The 22280-nt window shown below is 34.8% G+C and overlaps 1 long non-coding RNA gene across 1 annotated transcript; it reads left to right on the forward strand.

Moving 5' to 3' along the window:
• The first annotated feature begins 5295 nt into the window (after positions 1–5295).
• LOC145670697 (uncharacterized) lies at positions 5296–20819 on the forward strand. The gene is made up of 3 exons (XR_014128384.1): positions 5296–5475; positions 5979–6029; positions 20525–20819. It is a non-coding gene; the product is annotated as an uncharacterized LOC145670697 (long non-coding RNA).
• Positions 20820–22280: the final 1461 nt, after the last annotated feature.

The following is a 22280-nucleotide window of genomic DNA, read 5'->3' on the forward strand; positions in this document are numbered from 1 at the left end:
AGGTAGTACGATTTTTTCGCATAAAATAATGGCTGCAGAGATTTATTTTCTGATGGAAAACTTACAAGACATCACTGGCAATAATTCAATGCGTTCTATATCATACACTGTAATGATATGCATGTTTCATATTTATATTCGTCCCACTTTCTCTCTTTCTTGACGATTTCCTATAATGTTTTTGCATCTTTCACTTCTCCCCCTCTCTCTTTCTCTCTCTCTCTCTCTCACACGCTTCATGTTACAAAGTTAAAACGGAGCAAGAGCCCGATATGCCTGGTTTGGAGAATCTAATTAACTGGGAACTTCGGCATCGTCTTTTCCGTGCTTCGAATTAACATCTCCATTCCTGGTCATCTCTGACATAAATACTGTTTAAACGCAAGGGAATATGTAAAAGCTCTTTTTTATCCTCTGCGTTACCGAGTCTCAGTCGAATTAGCGAGTCACTACGGATTTAAATCCTCGGACCCAGTGGTGGTCTCTAACGTAACCAACATCATTCGACTGACACGATGATCCGTTTGAGCCCTTAGCATGTTCATATTATCTGGGCAAATTACCTTATATCCGGAAGAGATTAAATTATTGCTGGATGTTCGGAACAGATAAATCTTCGAAAAAGACTAGAAAATGATAACCTCTTATTTGAAAACAAAATTTTATTTATACTAGTTCGACACAAAATTTGTTCCCATCCTATAATTCAATTTCACGTTGAAATTTTTGAAACATGCTACATCTATGAGGAACATAAGCTTATCCTTTCCAATACTTGTAACTTTTCATTACGATACACTTTGGACTTTAAATATAGAGTATTTCTGATAGAAATTTAGGAGTAAAATATAACTCTTCTATTTTCTCTTACTTTCTTTCTCTTTTCCTTTCTTTTCGTTTCTTTTCTTTTTTCTTTTTCTTTGCTTTTTTGTTCAGTTTGCATTTGTAGTATGAGATGGAGGATATGACCAACGCTATCTACTGGGTTTATTAGAATGTATTTTGGAACAGTACATCGAATGAACACTACCGAATTTGGAATCGAACCACGCGGAAGCAAAACATGTGTGTTAAACTTTTGACATTATCTTAGATGTGTCTCGGAGATCTACATCTCTACTTGAAATTAAGTATGTTATCCATTATGAAAGGGACATAACGAATGTTTAAATCATCCTCTATATATTCGAATAGTTCTGAAAAAATGTGTAAAAGCAAACGTTATTTCTATATTACTTTTGGATTTCTGGAAACGGAATCTTATAATGTTAGGTTCTTTTTCGTTACGTTTGAATTCCACAGTTTTATCTGTTCTCCCTTTTCTTTTTCTTCTTCTCTCCTCTTCTCTCTCTGCCTCATTTCTGAATCTCTGTGTAATAGGCATTCATTGGTTTTAATTTTTCATTGTGTGTGTTTCAGTTTCTCCTCACATCAACCTATGAATCTCGTTTCGTCTCGGTTTTGTTATTTTATTTTATCGAAAGTAATAAATGTGTAGTTTGAAATAAGACTACATGTTGTTAGTTAATTTTCGTATAAGAGAGGAAAGGAGGAGAGAGAGGGAGTCTCTTTACTTGACCCAATTATGGGATAAGAAGGTGTATATTGGGTTTCCTAACTGCACGGCGTTAGCTGTCGCAATTTTTTTGATGCGGAGTGTACGAACTGATAAATATTGAATATAGACTACTGTGATTATATTTACAAAACGTATATGCTACATGTAATGTTCAGAACATAGCATTTGATGTATGATGAACTCATTTGTTGGTCCGTAAATATTGTTTGAAATGAATAAAGTTTGAGTAAATGGTACTTCCTTTTACGCTTTAGTTGGAAGAAACACTGAATTAAATTAAATTTTTGAGTTTTAACATCTCCTTACCCATCTTTTACATATCGTTTTTTACACAAACTCCTAAGAGTAAATTTAATTTTAACGTTATGTATGCTACACGGCTAAGGATTTTGAGCAGCCGCATGACGGGACACATGGTCACGCTGCTGGCGTGTGCATTACTCCCCACTGAATCAAAAAATTTAGGTTAAAGGAAATGAGTGATGTTTTATGTAGCTTTACTTTTTAATAAAATTGGGAGGAAACTTTACTGACATGATGTCCACCATAATTTATACAAAATTCAAGCCTGTTGTTTTGTCATGAAAATGTTCAAATAATTGGCGGGAGCTGCGATCGAACCAGGATCCCTTAGCAACGGAGATGAACACTCTATCAGCGAACCACTGCACCCGTTAGAAAGTAGGAGGGAACTTTACAGACATAATATTGGTCACCAGAGACATATCCGGCCTGGGATTAAACCAGGGACCCCCGCACGAGAGGTGAGTGCTCTACCAATGAGCTACCGTGCCCTCTGGAAGAAATGTACGATAACGTTTGATATATGGTGGAATAAATTCTTATTATTGAGATTTCAGTTGATTTCATTAATAGTTTTGCGAAGTGGAGTACATTATACAATTAATTAGCTAGTTAGTAGGAAAGATTTTGAGGGATTAAATTATTATTACAATAACTTTCTGATATGTACGCGGGATGTGAAGCACATGAGTTTCCAGCGCGAATTACACTCGAAACTTTACATACGCTATTGAAAATGAAATTTATAATGACATGTGTATGTTTTCATATATATTTGGGAGAGTACAAGTATTTTAAGAACGAATTTATATAAGAATCTTATGTGCATGGATATTGAACGGGGGACATCGTGTATTAAAGGCAAACGGGATGTTGTCAATCAGAAACTGAAATGATTGAAAAATTACCATGGAAATCCTTAACCCTATATTGCGCAATTTATTAATTGTTTCGAGAAAAAAAATATTTAGATGTTTTTTCTTACTGCATTCGCGTATCTAAACCGAACTAATAATAAATTTTGACTTTCACATTTATGACGTCAGGAGAATTGTGTATTTGAATTAACATTGCGCAATTATGAACCTTATTTGTTTAATTTTTCATTGATATCCAATACAGATTTTTTTAGACGTTACAGACTTTCTTTACACATAGTATTGCGCAGATTTTCATAACATGCTTTAGTAAACAGTATGTATTCTAAGGTATGCTGAAACATAGTATGTCTAATCTGAAATTACTAACATATCTTTCATGGATCACACCTATTATGTATAGAATGACAGTAAACAATTTTTCTTTGAAGTGAAACACAATGCCGTAAGACATGTTATTAGCAACTTGGCGAATTCTATAGGACGAACTCCAATACAATCTTGTCCTTGGTATGCGAAAATGGACATGAACATTACGGTTCCTAAATATTTCTAATTCTAACTTAATTAGTTCCAAAGGTTTATTGGGGTCCTTCTGGTTAGAATATAAAATACTTTCACGAACGATTAAATCCAGAATATCAGCACTAAAAACATTTGGAAATATTTAATTGGAGATCTGATTTTATTTGGAGAAGACAAACGCGATTTCTAATGTGGTGACTGAAGAGGTGGATAATTTCTTGTTACATTCTTTTCCATTGGGGCTGATGACTGGCAGCAGTTGTAGCCTGACTGGAATTGGCATTTACTATTTCATCTGAAGAAAGAAAAAAAAGCAAATGATTCTTTCAATTTACTAATCTAAAAGTATCTATTTCAATGAAATCAATGTAAAATACTGGAGTACAATAGTTTTGAACACATCTTCTGATCCATTTGAAGTTTCAGATTTAGGACGCCATTCTTCATCGTCTGAATCTAGAACTCCTAACTCTATCGCTTACCTGGAGCTGCTCATCCTCACTGTTGTCAGGAGGTATGTATTTCTGAACGAGTCGTTTTTCCGAAATATATTCTTGCTCATCTGATAAAGTAATATAAGCTTTTACAGTCTTCAAGAATCTTTATCGGGCAATAAATCGGTAAATAATACTAAAGAGTAACGGAAAGGAAAGAGAGAGAAAGAGTAACTGAGGTTTTCAAAGTAACACAAAATCGAAAAAATAATAGAGAAAGATGTCTGAAATAACGTTGTTACGTTTAGTATTTTTTTTTTCGTGTTCAACTTCATATTATTTTTATTCATAAGTTGGTAACACTGAAAGCATACACTACACGCAACAATGCTTTCCATGAGCCAATAAAAATTCCAACAAAAGTCAAAGAAAAGAATGCAAGAAACCAACCTTTAAAACTTTCCATTAGGCCTATCGAAGAAATGTTTGATTCTTAGTAAAAGAGGTTCGTAGTTGCTCAATGTTAATCAGAATATACAAACATATTTCGGACGATCAAATACAAAACGAAATTAGTGTGATAAGTTACAAGCACTTAAAATAAACAACAGACACATACCTTCTAGAAAAATATTTTTTCAAAGAAAAATTTCCCTGTTTTCGACTCCTCTTGCTTCAAAAATAAACAAAGCAATGCATTTCACCCACGCTGTATCCGCCCTCGCAACAGACACTGCTGGAAAACCTCTCCTTCCGAAAGAGATGCAATTATGAGTGTTCATAACAGATGGCACGGCATAAAGGAAACCATCTGAAACAGAAGTGGCACTATCTACGGTATGACTTTCAAAGTATCACACTCAACATGGTTTGTTAATTTGGATTAACACTGCGCAATATAGGGTTAAACATCGGAGATGAATACTGTATTACAGAGTTCCCTAAGACTGGCTAGACTGAAGTTTGCAAACAGTTGGTAAATGGAATGGAATCTTTCAGTTTAAGGTCCCATGATATTTTCCTGTAGACTAGGTTTTATTTATTCATAAAATGTAAAGGTCGTGATTGCAGGAATAAGTAAGGGGAGGAAATCATGGTTGAGCGGCAGATGCAATATATTGTTTGTCATGAAAATGTTAAAAAAAAAAAAAGAAGTACTTGCTTGGCGATCGAACTATTTCCCTCTCGGAAGTTATGTAAGCGTTTTACTTTTGAACGAGTCTAGTTGTATGTACGTTAGTTATATAAAGAGAAAAATATATTTGTAGATTGTATAAAAAAAATCCACTGCTGGACTCTGTGGGTGTTAATAAGGCACTGCGAAGGACGCACTCTTACGATGTTTCTTTTGTTAAGAAGTCTATTGTATTTTTTTTTTTTTTTTTTTTTTTAGAAATTCTTGATTGCGCTGACTGCTGTTGTTATTATGAGGGGTTGGAAATTATGGCTTGTGTGTCAACGACACTATAGAATTCCAGACAAGAATGGGTTTACAGTGTTTCTTTAAAAAGAGGACGGATATTACAACTACCTATAGGCAACCTTTTTCCTGTAAATCACAGTTATATATTATTTTAGAGGATCCTTTTTTATTTTAAGAAATTTCACTGAGAAAGTTGGCGTGGTTTTCTGATTTATATAAAAACTGAGTTTTGAGGGAGACTTTCATTTCGTTTCTTGATTTGTAGTATGAAAGTTTAAGTGATTGTCTTGATCGCTGTGACTACCTTACTTCATCTGCCCTTATATTTTGAAGGTAAGTTGAATTATGTTTTCTTACAAATAAATATATGGCAATAAAAGTTTACTTTCTTTAACTGATTACAAGATATGAAACATTAATAGGAAATGATCCTGAGACTAATTAATATTATTATAATTTGAAAATCTTGTTAGAGTAATTCTAATTGATCATGTGAATCCATTTGGAAATCACTAACATCTTTTTGTTTCATAGCGGATATCTTTTGCCGAATCCTTCCATGTTGTCTGATACGATGTAGTTATAGCGTTCTGGAAACAGAATTTTAAGGGAAAAAGTGGATTTTCTTTCTTCCTTAAATATATAAGCCATTGAAATGATTTTTTTTCATTTTCAGAAAAATAATTGAGGTCAGAAAGGACTAATTTTGTAATAAATATGAAAATTATTGAGATTCATTTGATTTTCTTAGTATAGTATATTTTTTTGTACAATTTGATGATTTTTATTGTTGGAAATATACATTCAAGTATAATAAAATTATTTTTTCTTTTTAGATTACTTCATTACCAACATTTGTGGGTACTGTTTGCAATAAGAATCAACAGGTAAGAAAAACATATTCTTATTATATAATATTTAGTATTGGAGACACATGATTTCTTATTTTTCATGGAAGACCACAGAATGAAGTTATTTGAAATCAATATTATTGGTTGATAATTAACTATGTTTACAATATATAGATAAACAACTCATTTAGTTATTTTGGTTATAATTGAAAACAAGCATTAGGAAGACGTTAATTACATACAGTAGACAGCAAATACAGTTTTTTTTTTTTTTAGCTAAGAACTGAAGTGAATGTTGAGCTTTTTACGAGCAAGATGGATTATTATTTTATATTTGTAGCTACCTGAAGACAAATGTATTATTGAATCATGTTTTATATACTAACTTCGGAAGGCACTTATGAAATATATCGAGATAAATTTAGCATTCCTTTTAACAGCTAGGCTATATGAGACGTAGACCTAAAGTGGAATTTAAGTTTTTGTCGGGAACTCTGCTAGGTTTTTTATGATAAAGGCACGTACACCTTGTCTCAAAAAGGTTGAGCGCATTCTTTACTGGTGTTTTGAGGCAATAATTTTCTAAGTCCAGCTTCGGGTATCTTCGGGAAAAAGTAAGCCAGGTTCGAACCTCCAAGCCAGCCTTTGCAATCGGGAAAAAGTTTGCAGATGTGTTTTTCTTCTTTTAAATATAATAAGACTTGTTACCAAGTGTTAAAAAAAAGCAACATTGATTGAAATACTTAATGATACAATATTTCGAAACCTTTTTTTTCAATCTCAGCACATGCTTGTTTGTCATTTAGCTCTCCATACGTAATGGAACATTTAAATACGTTAACGAATCTTTCCATATGCAAAAGAATGCTCAAAGTTAAGAAATAGAACATAATTATCGCCTGAGTACTAAAATAAAAGTCATAGTAGAACAGAAACGGCGTTTGTAATGGATATGAATGTCATAATTATCTTGAGATCCGTTATACATCGCTAGAAGGTTGTGTTAGCTCATTGGTAAGCTGTCGGGTTTCAAATCATATGGTTGAGGGTTCGAATCCCGTCTAGGCTAATCCTTTTTTTAAAATTATATTTTCCGCAATGCATGAAAAATTATATAAAATAATTACATTAGAATACATAAGTTGTGTATATATAACATAATCATTGCAGAACATAGTAATTATTATGTTTAAAATATAACATCTGAGATAATTTTCACAGTAGGTCGGTATTATATATGAGGATGTAAATACAAGTTAAGAAACTCGTTCAATAGCAATAAATAAATCATGTAGTGTATTTATTTGCAGCTATTTGTCATATAGAGGCTAATTCTCAACATTCATAATACAGAATGTCATTTATGTTTTTGAAAAGTTATTGGATGCATAAACAGAAGGTATAAACAGAGAATCCAAAGTCGGAACGCTCGCAAAAAAATTCATGAACCCCAAAGGTCACGTGAGCAGACTGGAATTGTCCTTATGAAGCATGCCACAGCAGAAAGTCTTTACATAGATTTTCAATTCAATTCCTGATATATGCTTTTGCAATGTGGAGGTGGTTATGCCTTGAGTCGCCCTCTCTCGCTCGCTCGCTCGCTCACTCTCTATTTATACAGAATATAAAAGTGGATTTATGTGTGTATTTCAACATAATTCTGATATATCTAGAGCAATTTTAACTATATTTCTTACAGTCTGGAAAAAGAGTACTGTCGGGATACATATCAAAAATGCTAGAAACGGGTCGATATTAGTATCGAATCTATAGTTTCGTGGTCGCTTAGGTGAATAGTTCTACTTTCAATTCAAGTCCAATTAAGCTTCCATTAGCACCCAGGGTGGTTACGTAGCGACATAAAGATATCGAAATCATTCGATATTAGAATCGAATCGTAAGTTTTCAGCGCCGCTAACAGTGCAGCATTTCCCATTAGTCCACATTAGTCCACATTTCACATTAGTCCCATTGCCTAGAGGGCAACATATTTGCAGAGTGCAAAGTTTAAAACTTGAATAATATTTTAATTTTTCCGTATGAAAAAGTTATAAATCAAGAGCAAATATACTATTTCACGAACAATCCTCTTTTACTATTTTAATATGTTTAATAATAGCATAAGAAATCTAATAGTAATTCAGAACATGTTTCACAGTTGTTATTTTTTGTTACATAGTTGTAGCTGTAGCATGTAGTGAGTGGAATTTAACTGTAATAAATTCACTAATTAACCATATTCGAATTAAGTTTTATTTTTAAGTTCGGGATGAAGGGGTGGAGAAATATGTAGTTATTGGGGGCACCGAGCTTTTCTACATTTTACTTTCAAGATCTCCATTTTTCTTTTGTCATTTGTTTCTAATAAAAAAAAGTTCAGTCACTTTTGGATTGTCATAGGATAGTAGGAGTTGGATTTTGGGATGCAGCCTGTGAGATTCTAGAGGAGCTAACTGCTTGAAAAAATATTTTTGAATCATCTGTAACATATGAAATAAGGATATGTATCATAAAAAATTGAAAGTAACTATGTCTGCGTAATCATCACGGTCAAATTGCAAAGTCAAATGAATTGACGTTTGGTATATAATCAGGCTCCATTCCCAACTGGGAAGTTACCATACGCGTGTCACTTTCATTATAATACATATCCTTAGGGGGAGTAGAAGTCCGAATTTTTGCGAAAAATTTAGTATCTTACAAGCCGTTCAACTGAGAGCTGAAATTCAACATATAACTCTTTATTAAAAATAAAGAAAATATGTCCTGGCATTTTTTAAAATTATCTTTTATGAGCGGGGGGACGGGGGTGCATTTTCTATATATTGGAAATTGGTAGTGGGTTGATTTGTAAAAATAATCGAAAACGATTGATATTAGTTGAGAAACAAATTGAGTAATGCAAACTAAAGTTCTTTTTGAATTTTATACCCACTGCTTTCTATTTATAATTGCTGAAGCTGGTGCCATAAAGTTAGAGAAAAATGGCCATAAAATTTGTATTCTAAACTTAATTACATTGGCATTTTCAATTAGTACGGCATGCTTAATTATATAGAAAATTAGTTTCTCTCTCTCTCTCTCTCTCTCTCTTTTTTTTTTTTTTTTACGTTGGTCTACTTTTCCTTGATTTGAAACTTTCAAATTTCACCCTATTTTCTACTGAAATGTGTCTGTAAGGCAACAAAGAAATATATATATATGATAAATTTAAATTCATTTTAATTTGGAAGATGAGAAACACTTTGCCATTATATATCGTAAAGGTCAGACCCACCAGTATTGTAACAGAGAGGTGCTTGAGCCATTGACGGTAGAAATTCAAACTCCGATAAGTGATAATTTCACAGTCTTGTTTTATTACAAGTGTAACCTCTTTAGTCAATGGAGAAGAGGACGTGGGCCATCGGTCAGAGTTGATGTCGATGGGTTTTGGTGGTTCGGAGTTGGTCGCAATGGTTCAGAGTGGTTCATAGTTGGTGGTGGGTCAGAGTGGATCACGATGGTTGATGGGTCAGAGTGGGCCAATGGGGCATTTGGGTGGTGGGTGATAGTGGGTCATGGTGGGTCGTGGATCAAATTTTCATTGACCCACACCATCTCTGGTTAAAATTGTACTAAAGATAAGAGGGACCGAAGATGTATGTCGGCTATTATGCTCAAATTTTGCTCATGGATAGTACTCCACCAGGAAGCAATAAATCTGAAACGGTTCACGGTATCACCTTCTAGAACTCGAGATGTAGGGGTTTGTCTGATTGGCTAAATTAAGACGTCAATGATTTATCCTTCAACAACCAAGCTTTTTATGATCGTTTCCGTGGGGAAGTCAGGAGAACACGTGCCTAGTAATCGTAATATTGATAGTTTGCGTCCACCCCGGGTATTTGTTTTGTGTTTTTTTGATTCAGCTAAATATAAACAAAACACACATATAGGCATTTTGACATATTTCGGGAGAGTAATTTTGTGGTTCGTTGGCGTTTCATCGCGTCTCTGCTGCTGGTGGTAAAGTTTTCAAAATGGAACTTGGGCCACCACGGATCGTCGCTGCGGGGCCACCAATTTCTGGCGAGAGGTCAATAGTTGACCATCTGTAGTCCACCGACGCTTACAGCTTAGAGTAATGAACGATGTCTTTGCCTTGTAGAGTTCATGACTACCGACGTCGGCAGTCAACTAGCTTTTAGTATTCCTTTACTAACCATCTATTGTTCATGTTTGTACACGGTGTTGTCATAATAATAATAATAATAATAATAATAATAATAATAATAATAATAATAATAATAATAATAATAATAATAATAATTATTATTATTATTATTATTATTATTATTATTATTATTATTATTATTATTATTTGTAGTAATAGTAGTATAATTGATGATAGAATAATTATTGTCTATGTATTGTCTAGGTAGGACTACACACAGGATTTGGCTCGTTTTGGTTCGACTTGACTCTAACCCGAGTCGAGTTGGAAGATATTTTTCGCGCCGAGTCCAAGAGTAGACCTCAAAGATGTCTGTTTCGAGTCGAGTCGAGTTTCAAAGGAAAGTCGTTCGTGCCCATCCCTACTAATGAGAGCTTAATCGGAGTTAAGCGAAATTGAAAGTCTCACTATTTATCTAAGCGACCCCGAAAACTATGAATCTAATATCGATCATTTTCTAGCAATCTTTTATATGTATCCCCCTCCCATTCACCATAGGTAACCCGACAGCAATCTTTTTGAAACTATAAGAAATGTGGTTAAAATTACTCTAGACCAGTGGTTCTCAATCTAATTCCTATCACGATCCCCTTTTATCACACGCTCTTGCCAGCGACCCTTTTATAATTTGTTTTACCTATTTCTATAATGGTAGAATCCATTTTTTTGTTTATAGTGAACAGTGCCATGGAAAATCAGTGCCCGGGGCGAGAGTATAGTACGATGTCACCGTATATATGAGTGACGTCGACAGACTAGCTACGAAGCGCCACCATGGTTGGCACGAAGCTCAATAACATTTTCAAAATAAACCCTACCTTTCCTTAATTTTGAGCACATTTTATTACGTTTTTCCTTCTATTTTACACATGTGCACATGTACTTTCCTAACATGAGTAACACACTTCCTCCGAAATGTGTGGCCCCTTTTTTCGGCGCCCGGCACTGACAGTGGATACAGTAACTGTAATATCTATATTCCCAATGTCGAAGGTGCTGGTTCAAGATGGATGTTAAACTCCTTCATTGAAGAGGCCATTAACGTATCCGATCTAAGCCCACAACTTCTTGACCAAATAATAGAATGATCATGCGACAAGTCTTTGCAACTGTAACGAGGACTTGGACTTTTTTGTAACGAAGACTTGGACAAGTTCTGCCTGATGAGGAGAGAAGAATATCCTGGTCTGGGGATTGCTGCTTTAAAAGTAATAATTCCATTTGCTATATCGCACTTGTGTGAAAGTGTGTTTTTTTATGGTAAACATTAAAACAAAGATAAGAAATCGCTTATCAGTTGAAAATGGTTTGATAATGTTCGTCATGAAGATTGAACCGGACATTGCTGCACTAGTGAAATTACACCATGCTTAGGTATCTCATTAGGTTTTAATTTTAATTGTATTTCAATGTGCAGGTTTTGTTGCATGTGTATTTTTCTAGTATTTCTATATACAGTTCTCATTAGTTTTATATCATACCTCTTTGATTTAAATTCATTTTTAAACAACTCTACTAACTAACTAACTCTATGGCCTATGGAACCCGGAGGTTCAATGCCGCGTTCACAAAAGCTCTGCACTGACTTCTATCCTTAGCCAATTGGATCCAGTTTCTACTTTGTATTCTTATCTCAGCGAGATCCATCTTAATATTGTCCTCCCATCTGCGCCTAGGTCTTCCTAATGGTCGTTTTCCGATTGGTCTTCCAGTCAAGATTTTGAAAGCGTTTCTACTTTCTTCCATTCTAGCTACATGACCTGCCCACCTAAGCCTTCTAGACTTGACAATGTTGGGTAAACCGTATAAATTATGTAGTTCCTCGTTATGAAGTTTCCGCCATTCCCCATTCCCGTTCCTCTTGGGTCCGAATATTCGTCTAAGGATCTTGTTCTCAAATACTTTCAGTCTATGTTCTTCCCTCAGAGTAAGCGACCATGTTTCGCAACCATACAGAACAACAGGCATGATTATCGTTTTGTATATTTTAAGCTTCAAATTTCTCGACAGATTTCGCGACGACAAGAGACTTTGAACCGAATAGTAACACGAATTCTACACCCTTTGAAAATGTTCAGTAGACTTATTTTTTATTGTTCTTTACAGTGTGTATAAAAAATAAAAGTATGCTTATCAGAACAAAATTAAAAATAATATTTAAAAATAATATTTAAAAATAATTTCTGGTATTAGATTCTAACTACATTTATCTCTTCCGCCTATCTTCGCGATTCCCTAGGGGCCGCGACTCCCAGGTTGAGATACCCTGCTCTAGGCATACATGAGTTATGTTGGAACATACATACATACACTTTTATGTGTATAAATGCAGATAAGAGAGATATGAGAGAGAGCGATTAAGGAATTGCCGCTTTACTTTTGCGATTCGCGAATTTCTTGCGTGACAGTTTGGGGCTAGCTAGTTTTTTGTCTTGGACCACGATCCGATTTTCGATATGCTCTACCTAAATGCTGTAATGCGAATATTGAGAAGTTATCTGCGATGAAAGTAGCTGCAAATAAATACATTACATAACTTATTTATTGCTATTACACGATTTTTTAAATTTGTATTCAATATTCACACATAACACACCGACGTTCTGTCAATACCTCAGATGTTATATTTTAAAGATAAGAATTACTTATGTCGTGAAATGATATGAATATATATATTCAACTGATATATACAACTGATGATATGAATATATATATTCAACTGATATATACAACTGATGAATTGTAATGTAACTATTTTACATAATTTTCATGCATTGAGGAAAGTAGAATATCATAAAAGAATTTCACCTGAACGGGTATCGAACTCACGATTTTAGCGCTCGGTGGTGTACCACTGAGCTAACAGGACCGCTTTTCGGAAGCTGCTTCTGAAATATAACTGAGCTCATACGTAAATGCTCTTTTCCGTATGGAAATCACAATGACGAAACGAGAGTGTGAATACATAGTCTCGAAATATTGTATCATTAAGTATTTCAATGTTACTTTTTTCTACACTTAATACCATTTCAACATGTTTTATTATATTTAACAGAAGGAAAAACATATCTGTACATCGTTTCCCGATTACTAAGGTTGGCTTTGGAGGTTCGAACCAGCAGCTTTAGTTTACTGTTTTCCGAAGATACCCGAAGTTGGACTTCGAAAGTGTTTGTCTCAAAACAGCTATCATCATATTGCTCAATCTGTTTGGTATATGGTATATGTTTTTATACGTGTAAAGTCAGTATAACAATTCATTCTTTAAACAGCTTTTCGTATGTATTAATATTTCTTTATAAAAACTGTTTTTAATATTATTATTACGGCGCACCATTTTCAGATTTCTTTCGCGAGTCGTTGACCAAGTCGTTCCCCACCAGCGTTGCCAGACTCACAGCTCGGAATTATTCCAAAACCTGATCGAACTTATGCTAGATTCGGTCAAATTATGCTAGATCCTCATAATTACTAATTCAGGAGTTTGAAAAAACGAAGTTGAGATACGATAACGTAACTTAAAATACACAGAGAGCAAGAATGCATGGATAGAACTCAATACTTCACGCACCAAAATTTTAACTCAACTAAATTTATTTATTTATTTATTTATTTATTTATTTATTTCCTCCAACAGAGAGATCTCTCCAATTATAGGAGGTGTACACAATTGATTACATTATTATATAATAATAATAATAATAATTAATGCAGTCGTTGCCAGATTCAATGGCGTATATGTCGTATAAATGAATGCAAAGTTTTTGTTTACATATTTTGAAAGAAAATTACTTCGCAGCATAAGCGGAGTTGGGAATCGTCTGCTGGGGGGGGGGGGCAGATTTTTGGTCGGTCTCGGAGCTGTCATTTCAGGAATAAATATGATCATGAAGTCAGAAATAAAGATGAAGTTGTCAAAAAGTTGGGGGGAGAATGGCCCCCATAGCTCCGCCCACGCGTCGGAGTTAAAGGATTAGAAAACCCTGGGTGGAGCCACAAAAAAGCCCAAAGACGTTTCGAACTTACTTCGAAAAATAAGACTGCCTGTATGGTTTACCGACTGTATGAATCAATGGAAGAGGATACATTTCTGCCGTTCTTTTTCTTCCCACGACCAACTTCTTTCTCATCTCCAGGTTTTACGGCTTTTCGATAAACTTGCTGAAATTGTGCTAGATTTGGGCAGGATGCTAAAAGCAAAATGCTAGATGCTAGAGACATGCAAATTATGCTAGATCTAGCATCATTATGCTAGATCTGGCAACGCTATTCCCCACAATAGGCGTGTCGTGCAAGTAACCAATCACACGTCAGGTACTAGCTTTTACCTATTGCTTCCTTCTCACAGCTCAGAACATTGGTAACTATGGATAGACGTACAGCAGTAATTACTTTATGGAGTTGGAAGGTTATTCTGCAACTGCAGCTAGCAAGCGAGTAGGTGTCCCGGCCTCTACAGGAAGGCGATGGATTCGGAAATATGGTGCTACAGGTCAGACTGATAATTTACGATCTCCTGGTCGTCCGCATGTGTCAACCGAAGCCCAAGATGCGAGATTAGTAAACGAAGCCCGGTTAGACCCACTAAGGACGTCTAGACAGCTAAGGGAAGTTTCTCTCTTTCCTGGTAGTAAGCATACAGCTCTGCGAAGGCTTCTTCATGCTGGGTTACGTGGCCGTGTTGCTGCTGTGTAGGAAAAACTCTCAGGCGACCACAAAATTTACCGTCTCGCGTTTGCACAGGCGAATGTGGGTCTCAATTGGGAAAACGTAGTTTTCTCAGATGAGTCCATATTCACAACATCAAAGGAGGGACGCCGTTTTGTGTATCGTCCGAGAGGCACCCGATATGACCATGGATATGTGGCTGCTTGCAATCGCAGTGGCCATGTATCTATTTTATGTTGGGGTTGGATTTCTAGTCGCGGAGCAGGACAGCTTCATAGAATTGAAGGACATCTGGACAATGCTCAGTACTTAGACATTATCAGTAATATCATGGTGCTATCTGTACGAGTATTTCAGCCTGATGGTGTAATTCAGTTCCAGCAATACCAGTCGCCAATACATACTTTCCGTGTGATTCAGGAATGGTTCGCAGGGCACCCTGAGATTGATTTAATCGACTGGCCGCTCGTGGAGCAGACCTCAATCTCATGCAAAATATGTGGGCAGAAGTGAAGCGTACTCTAAGGGAAAGTTGGCCTGAGGCAGATCCACCAAGAACTCAGGATGACCTGTGGCATCTTGTTTCCGAAGCATGGCTGGAGGTAGGGGAAGGAGATAGATTTGTCACCCATGTAATAGATTCCATGCCCAGAAGAATGGAGCGTGTAATAAATTCAGAAGGGTCTTGGACACAATATTAATGTCCCCGCCTTAACTCCCGAAAACAGCCCTTTTCAGGGCTACTTAAACGCTTCTGAAAATATTTCTAGAAGTAAACCACTCCTTGTATCCGATTTCTGTGCAATCCTACCAACAAAAGAATGATAATTAGCTGTAGGCTTTGAACTCAAGACCTCTTTATTGGCAAGTCCGTACTCTACCAGTGAGCTAACATGAACACGCAAACCCAATCTGAAGAAACACGATTTTCAATTTCTGGTATTCGATGACAATGGGTGATATCAATAAAAATAAGTAACTACTCCTGAGAAGTCCTGCTCGAGAATCGGAGTAACTACAGCTGGAGTAATCTCCTCCCTCAATTTCGTATCAATAAAACAAGCCACTACTCAGGTCTAGTCTGCTCCAGATTTATGAACGTTTACTCGCGCTTCCTCTGCACGTAGCACTGAGTCATATCAATAAAAGAAGTGATTACTCATTTCTCCCATTCATCGCGCAGTCATTTCGTTGTTTTTAATCTATGGCGTAGTATCTTAAAAGCCATGGAAGGGGCAAGTAGCAACGATAGCTTCAATCAAAGTGCATTTGTGGATATTGTAAAAGAGTTTCCAGTGGTACTTTCAAAGTCACAGCTACCAGAAAGTAAACGAAGGAAAGCCGAAGCTTTGAATGTAATTACAGTGAAATGCACCGAAATATCAAATACATCTACGACTGAGACACAAACTCAAAAGAGAATCTTTAATATTCGAGCGAGAATAAAAGAAAAATAAAAAAGAAGAAAACAATTAAAAAAAAAACGGGAAAGAAGAAAGTAATACTAAAACCATGGGAATGAACCTATTTGAGCTGATGGATGTTGATTGGAATCCAGCAATATCAAGATTAACACGACAAGCGCATATCACGTGTTATCCAAGGTCTTTGTAGATTGTTTGGCTTTAAGAACAAAATCAAACACTTGGCTCCTTTGTTTTCTTTTTTAAAAAGTCCAGCCACCCACGTCATAAATCACGTCCATCTGATTGCGTTTTCCACACCATACGTGTCCCCTTTCGCCTTGACATAAACTAAATACATTCTCATGTATACACCCTTATACACCCTTTCTATCAACGTTGAGTTGAGTTGATTATTAGTTTAACGTCCTTTTCAGTAGCGTGCCTATATGAGACAGAACCCACTGATTAACGTGGAATCCAAACCACATGAGCTCCTGCCGGGAATCGAACGCGGGTCTCCTATGCCAAAGGCATGTACGCTAACCGCTTAGCCACGAAATAGCTCTTCCTATTAACGTATTACTCTTCAAAATACTAGGTTTCTTTAATGCCACTTGTGTATAGTCAAGTGCTCCGATAGCACCCGGAAATGTATATTGTTCTTGCCACTCTGCCTTTCCTGTTTGTATATTACGCACACTTCCGGAAACAATCCATTTTCAGGTAGTCATAGACAGTACTTTGAGCCATACCAGAATCCCCTGACATTCCGACCTGGAATCCCGGATCACTCACGTAACGCAAGAAAACCCAGGGCACCGATTTCTCTGTAAATTTGGGGGGGAGGGCATTCAGATGCAGAAGGTATATATATCAGGATTTTAAGACAAATTGCACTCTAATTATGTCAAATATTGTATATTCATAAATACAATAGGGAGCCCACATGAGTTTTGGGGAGCCCGGGCCCCCTCAGGATCGGCGCCCTTGAAGAAAACCCGCATCTTTTCATCATTATGTAGTCCATCACCCCGCAACACACACACACACACACACATAAACAAAGCGAAAGAGAGAGAGAGAGAGAGAGAGAGAGATGAATATACAAAAGCATATTCAACGTATTCGAATGAGACTCTAAGTAACGACATTCCGTTCTAAAGAGAATTTGTGTTTCTTCCCGTGACGTTAAGGGGATCGGGAAAAGTTATGTGTCTTGAAGCAGGATACGACTTTGGATACTCTGTTTATACACTTTCTATATCCGTAGGAATATATTGTATTTCACGAATGTAAATGACATGCTGTAATGAGAATATTGATATCATTCATGAGAATATTTGTCATACATCTGTATGACAAATAGATGCAAATAAATACACTACATAACTTATTTATTGCTATTAAATGATTTTCCTAACTTGTATTTACATCCTCATATATAATACCGACCTACTGTGAAAATTATCTCAGATGTTATATTTTAAACATAATAATTACTATGTTGTGCAATGATTATGTTATATATACACAACTTATGTATTCTAATGTAATTATTTTATATAATTTTTCATGCATTGCGGAAAATATAATTTTAAAAAAAGGATTAGCCTAGACGGGATTCGAACCCTCAAACTTATGATTTGAAACCCGACAGCTTACCAATGAGCTAACACAACCTTCTAGCGATGTATAACGGATCTCAAGATAATTATGACATTCATATCCATTACAAACGCTGTTTCTGTTCTACTTTGACTTTTATTTTAGTACTCAGGCGATAATTATGTTCTATTTCTTAACTTTGAGCATTCTTTTACATATGGAAAGATTCGTTAACGTATTTAAATGTTCCATTACGTATGGAGAGCTAAATGACAAACAAGCATGTGCTGAGATTGAAAAAAAAGGTTTCGAAATATTGTATCATTAAGTATTTCAATCAATGTTGCTTTTTTAAACACTTGGTAACAAGTCTTATTATATTTAAAAGAAGAAAAACACATCTGCAAACTTTTTCCCGATTGCAAAGGCTGGCTTGGAGGTTCGAACCTGGCTTACTTTTTCCCGAAGATACCCGAAGCTGGACTTAGAAAATTTTTGCCTCAAAACACCAATAAAGAATGCGCTCAACCTTTTTGAGACAAGGTGTACATTATCCGATTATTAAAAATTGCTTTTTCGTTTTTGTGCAGCAGCTAAGCTATATGAAACATGGATCTACTAATTAACATGGGATCCGAAGCACATGAGATTACGCCTGGAATCAAACACAGGTTTGCACACCAACCGACAATTCCCGAGGAAACTATATACGAAATTTATAGTTTTACAGAGGGCTAAGATTAAGTTTTGAATTATTATAGGGTGGAATTAGATTTTTTGTAGAATGTTAGTAAATAGAATTATTTATCTTCAATATTGTCCAATATTGTCCCTTAGCGGGCATACTATTCGTGGGAAGATACAAAGTGATGTTTGTTTGTATGTATGTTGGCTGCCATTTGAGCATTTATTTGTAGTGAATGAATGAAGGAAATCTTTATATTAATATTTAGTGGAAATAGTAGATGTTAGAATCAGAGTTAACCCATGTATTTGGTTATTAGGTTGTTCGAACAAAAATAAATGAATAAATAATAACGATTCAGTGAATTTAACGGAAAGAGTAGATACATTTATGATAGACTAATTGATTGAATCTTGTTGATGCGAATTTTTTCTACATTTGGTCCTCCTGTTTGTGTTTTTCCTTGTATTGACAGAATGATTGAATTGGATTGTTGAATAAGAAGTTAATCATTACCTTAATTTAGTACGTGGCATGATCTTAAGAAATTTTTTTAAGAACAATATTTTCTTACGTTTCTAAATAATTAGAAGTGTTTGGTAAGCTTAGATTGGCTTTGCTTTTTGTTCTATAATTTGATAACGTAACCTTATTTTGATTGATTTATGTATTGTTCATAAGTAATTTATAGTAGAATTATTATTATTCAAACTTTTAGTAATGTTATTGGGATAAAATAAAATCTTAATTTTACATCCCACGATTATAATGGTTATATTGGATCAAAGTATAATGAAAGCGGGAAGAGTCCCCCGAGAAAATGTAGAAGCACTGTGTTTATGGAAGATCCAAACTGTAATGTTTCTTATGAATAATGTTAAAATAATTAAGGGACCCCTGCATCGGAGGTGAAGGCTCTAACACTAAATCGCTGCGCCCACTTATTCATATTATTATTGGATTAGGAATATAGCCGGAAATTTAGACAGTAATTGGATCACTCTAGAGAAGACAGGATTTTACAATTTTGATTTCTAGGTTTTGCCATCGAAGATTATGTTAAACTGTTAGTTCTCTTAACGTGCACACAATTCAATGAAAGGGAATCTTCACACATGCTGCTTGGTTTTAAAAAAAACTTTCCACTATTTCGATCGAACGATTTCACAGTAAAAGACAACATGTAACGTAGAAAGTGTATATATCAATAAATGTGAGTATGAGAAAGAATTCTGAAATTAGATGAAAAAATTATATTTAGGGTTTAGGATATAGAATTTTGACATCTACACTTATTGTGTCCATTTACAATATGAAGGATGACGTTCCTCGGAGAGCACAGAATCCGAGAAGGAAAAATTTGTATAATCCCTATATGGCAGGCAACCCATTATGTTTCAGTGTACTGTTGGATTATCTAATCTGAAGGATAACATCAAGTCATACGGAAAATCGATATCATGTGGAAAATCAATGTTGTTTTTCGTAACGAAATAATTTGATCGTACCGTCAAAAATTGTTCAGCTGAGTTTATCATTCCTTTGAGGTATGAAGATAGGTGAATTATGTCCTATCCTATCTCAAAGTCCGCTGGGAATGAGACTCGAGGTGTTTGAAGGCAAGGGGCTGCACGTTAATTGGTTAGGTGTATAGTAGATTTATATTACAAGACTGATCCATAAAATTTAAATTACTTATACTTTTATTATGTAGAACTGAAGCCTGGTCTTTAAGTTATTATTTATTGCAAATGATACTTGCTTAAAAGATCAAAAATTAATAGTATTACAGCAATACCATTAGCAAAATGTTGAGATTTTGATTTTTGGGGTAATTAAAACAGGATTTACCTCCTTTTGATAATTAGTTAGCCCTAAGGATACTTAAGTTAGATTGTATAGAATGGTAAATTCCAATTATTGATAATTTCTTGTCTTTGTTTCATTGCAGAATGGATCATTGTGAGGTTATGAATTACATTGAGGAATTACAAGAAGGAAGACTTTGGTATATAATAGAAAATGTTTCCAGCGAGGAGTGTAATTATAAAAGTATCGACATCTATCCCGAATGGCATATATAAATATTGTGAAAATTTTAAATCAACTCTTTTATATGTTGAAAACGCATTTTATTGGTCAGATAATAATGAGGATGTATTCAGTCTTCCATAGAAATAAAAATCTGTACAAAGAAAGAAAAATCAGTGTAAATAGAAAATAAAAGAAAAAATAATCTAATTATAGCTGTGATCAAAATTTGATGTTTTGTTTCAAGGAAATATAATCCCCCTTTTTGAATGGTATATGTAAAACAGAAAAGAAAGATGAATTTATTACTTGTTGTTGTTGAAAAAAAAACTGTTTTTAAGAACTTCAAAAGTATATGGGACATGCACCTGCAGCTTAACATGTGATTTCAATTACTTAAATTGTGACTTGTTTTTTTTTGTTTGTTTGTTTGTTTTTCAGCAAAAAGGGCTACTTGAGACATGCACCTATAGATTAACTTAAGATCCGAACCACTTAAATAAGACTATTTGAGACATGCGCCTACAGATTAATTTGAGATCTGAACCACTTAAATAATGTTATTTAAGACGTGCACCGACAGATTAACTTGAGTTCCAAACCACTTAAATAGGGCTATTTGAGACATGCGCCTAAAGATTAACTTGAAATCCGAACCACTTAAACAAGACTATTTGAAACATGCACCGACAGATTAACCTGAGATCCGAACCACTTAAAATATACCTTGAAAATAGATTATCTGACACACATTAAGAATAAGTGGAATAAGACATTTTTTATTTTTAAATTGGAAACAGAAAGTGAAGTAGTTTGAAATCCTGTAATAGAAGTTATCAACATCCACAGAAGAACAAGACGATGACATGAGAAGAAGAATACAGTGACCAATTATATTGAATAGGTGATTGTTTCCTTTTACGGAACTTAGATTCCTGGTAGAATCTGATGATAACAGCTAAGTTATATGAGACATGTACCTACAGCATAACATAGGATTCGAACTTGACGACAAGTTGAAGTGGGATTTAGCGTTGCCAAATGTAGATATGACGAAATTTTATTATTATTATTATTATTATTATTATTATTATTATTATTATTATTATTATTATTATTATTATTATTATTATTATTATTATTATTATTTTGATTTGTAAACATATGAAACATGATATATAGGAAAAAAATTCGCAATGTACGTTAAATGTTTAGTTAATCAATCAGCTAAGATGGATGTCCTTTAAAAGGAAAAGAAAAACAAGTGCTGAAATTGGTGATGACCGTCCATATTACGTAAAACTGTAAATATTTGACTAAACTAAATGAAAAATATTGTTTGTTTATTTATTGCTGCTAACGAATAGATAGTTTGTTTTGATTCAGAAGCGTTTCCTATTCATAACCTTTAAGGTGAAGGTCATTGTGAGTTTGAAAAGCAAGTTTTAGCTGAGTTGAATAACCCCTCATTTCCTCCTCTCCGCTCGTCTATGAGCCGGTTTTCAGTTTTGGCTGCTCATTTTTAGGAAAAGAGTTGTTGTATTGAATTGACTGGTTCTTTTCAAGAAAAGTGAAAGTGGTAGAGGTAATAGAAGCAACATTGCAACGCTTTTTAGATGGTTTCTAGAAGATTTGAGGTTAATCTTTTCTTTGAATTGTATTCAACATTGTTTCAT

The sequence above is a fragment of the Thermobia domestica genome, chromosome 14 (assembly GCF_964235325.1).
Source record: "Thermobia domestica chromosome 14, izTheDome1.hap1.1, whole genome shotgun sequence".
NCBI lineage: Eukaryota > Metazoa > Arthropoda > Insecta > Zygentoma > Lepismatidae > Thermobia > Thermobia domestica.